Raw genomic sequence first — 3326 nt, 5'->3', positions numbered from 1 at the left:
TTAATTATATTTTAGATTTTTTATATTTAAAATGAGAAGTTTATTTGCAATTCGTCACACGAATTTAAATATAAAGCTTTAATAAGTTGTACTTACGCACTATTTATTTGTTATCTTAAATTTTAAGTAATATGTATCAATAAACAGTAATTCATGCATAAAAAATTATTTTTAAGAGTTTTTATTAAATATTTTATAATATTGTATAGATAAAAAAAATATGTATTAAGCAGGTAGGCTAAACCCCATTCCAAAAACCAAAGGTTTAGCTCCAACAACTTCAACTTGTCAAATTTCAATCTCTCCAACAACTTCAACTTGTCAAATTTCAATCTCTCCAACAACTTCAACTTGTCAAATTTCAATCTCATTTAAAATAAAAGTAGAACGGTTTTTATGATTATATTAAATATTATTTAACGATAACGACATGTTTACAAGGGTTGTTAGGTGTTATATGTTGGGTCGTTATTATGAAATTGACGAGGCAACGTAGAAATAAATCAGATAAATATTTTTGGTGTATAGTCAAAAACGAGTTAAATCTGACTCCTTCCACAAATTCATTAAAGCTAGAGCCATGTTTAATATTCATAATGTTTATAAATATCAAACGATGTTTTCGGTATGAGCTCTCGTGTGCACTCTTTTTATTGTGAATCAAAGATTCGCAAAGTTAGTCGATTTTTTTAGCCAAATTCCCTGTTTCTAGGAACTTTCTAAGCTTTTTTTTTTTTTGTTAATTTCGAATGATTTTTGAAGTGTTTTAGTTGATTTTGAAACACTTTTTTCGTTTTTTGGTAGATGTCCCGTATATTTATTAACATTTCAGAGCATCCTCTAAAAATTAGCATGTGCACCTTTCATATCGCGAAAAAATTCTCTTATTAGTATCATTCATATTCTTCGACATATCAATTTGTTGCTGCAAAAAAGATTTCAATAATTTTCTCTTATTAATTAGATTATTTGTCATCATTCTTTGATCGTGAATATCTTTCGGTAACCTAAAAGTTGAGCTAAAATGAAATACAAACATAATATCAATAAAAATTATACATTATTGATATATATATATATATATATATATAAAACATATATATATATATATAATTTTATAAAAATTATATATTAGCGGCGGTTTGGCAGGTTGAGCTACGCCCAATCCAACTTCAACCCTCGTAATTGGCGAGTGGACAGTTTGGCGGTTAGGGTTTAATTGGGTTGATAGCGGGTTGGGTTGGGCGGGTTTGTTGAATCGATTTCGAGTGTTGACCGAATCGATCTCGAGTAGCTCGTGAGTTGTCTCGTGTCATTTATACCCTAGGTCAGATATGTTGGAGTAAGTTGTTTTGGTCTGTGTTCAAAGAAAAATTGTTATCATTTCATTTAACAGGCATCGAACCAACCAGATTTGGGTTGAATCAATGTTGAACTTTTCGCATCTCACACCAAGTTAAACCTATCGCATGTCAAGGCTCAATGTATGATTTTTGTAACACAATATTTAATTTTTCTTATATATGTCTTGCTTTTTAGCTTTTAGTATATAACTTGATTTAAATTGTTTAAAATCATTGACTAATTCAGTAATAGTAAAAAAAAAACATGTGTATATATATGATATACAGATTTGCGGGCATAATTCACGCCTTGAAAAACATCGTGACCTTGTCATGACTCCTAAGGCTTGAACTCGCTATCACGTCACACCTCACGCCATTTAGAATTTTGGTTGAAACCAAGATGTGTGTGTAAATTTAGATTCAACCCTACGTGCTTGTGAGCACCAGACGTACAAGAAAAAGACACATAAATACATATATAAAGGGAGTTCTTTTAGATGTATATCATTTATACATAACAAATACACTTCAAATAAAACGAGCATTTACCAGAAAAACAATATGCTTTGCTCGTAGTAAGGATAACATAGATCCAATGTCTGTTTTTAATTATCCATTTTAGAGAAATTATGGAGAATCCATCGAAGATGCTCTAAGGATAACATAGATACAATGACTCTACCTACTACCATCACCAACAATTATAAGAATCATCGGCCATCTTCCCGGCCTAACGCCACCCGATTCCAAAATCAATAGAGCCACCGGCCCACCACCATCTCTGCCATTTTCAATTTTAAACTCAAATTGGCCCAAAAATTCATCATTTTTTCCATTCTTTTTGTGATAATCAATATGCAAGATGATTTAGGGTCTGTTTATCAAAGTGCTTACTGGAGTGGTATATCTTATCGGATGAGTATACCAAGGATCAAAAATCTTATTCGGCAAAAGGCAAGGCAACAATTGCAAGTCTTATCAGATAAGTAAGGGTGGTGACACCGCGCTTACCAGATGATAGAAGTTCACTAACTATCCACTTTGATTGTCGAGACCGTTACCCGGTAAATTAAGTGAGGATGATGACTTTTATATCGATAAACCTTTGCCCAATAAATGTTTGATAAAAAAAACTCCTTATTTATTTTGGTATAAAAATATCGCATTAAGATCAAAACATGTGCATTAATCAATGTGTTGTCTGGTCAAATATGGATCATAAAAGGACTCAATCCAACGTAATCAACCACGTTGCATAGAAAAGCTCTCTGGTAGCATCAACGGATCAAACATGCATGGGTGCCACTGTATTATTCCTTTATCAAAGGATAAAAAAATTTAGGTTTGTGAAAGATCTAACCTTATTAATTTGTTGTGTGTATTGTATGTATTTTAAAACTAAAATGAGAACAAGTTTTCTTTGGTAGAGTAGATTTGCAAAACTTTTCTTCCACCCTAGACCAGAGCTCGAATCCTGTTAATGCCATTTTCTTAGTCAAATGGTGCAGCCATTTGATAAAAAAATATTGGCCCGTCTCCGTCTGGTAGATATAGCTAAAATTGGTTCTAGGTTGTGTCGTACCAAATTCAGCCCTCGGTTAGACCTGGTTTTAAATATATATATATATATATACATATTTCAAAATACACGTTAGATAATACATGTAAAGCAGTGCCGGAGCTAGGAATTTACACGAGGGAAAGCACCATATAAAATAGAATAAAAATAAAAGTTAACATTATGAAAGAAATGGCAAAATAACGATATTATATATTTATATTGATAATATTCGACATTTTATAAATTTAATAGTGACTTGACGAGTTCCAGTTTTTTGAAGTATGAAACAGAGACAAGGAAGAAGCACTTCAATAAGACGACAACAACAACAACAACAACAACAAGAATAAAACACTTCAAGAATCCTAATGTTACCGGTCCTAAACTATCGAGCCATAACCGATCCTTGTCGGTCCCAG

Source organism: Cynara cardunculus (genome assembly GCF_001531365.2).
Source record: "Cynara cardunculus var. scolymus isolate 2C chromosome LG 8, CcrdV1, whole genome shotgun sequence".
In the NCBI taxonomy this organism is placed as follows: Eukaryota; Viridiplantae; Streptophyta; class Magnoliopsida; order Asterales; family Asteraceae; genus Cynara; species Cynara cardunculus.
The sequence above is the reverse complement of the archived record's forward strand: the minus strand, read 5'-3'. Positions refer to the sequence as shown.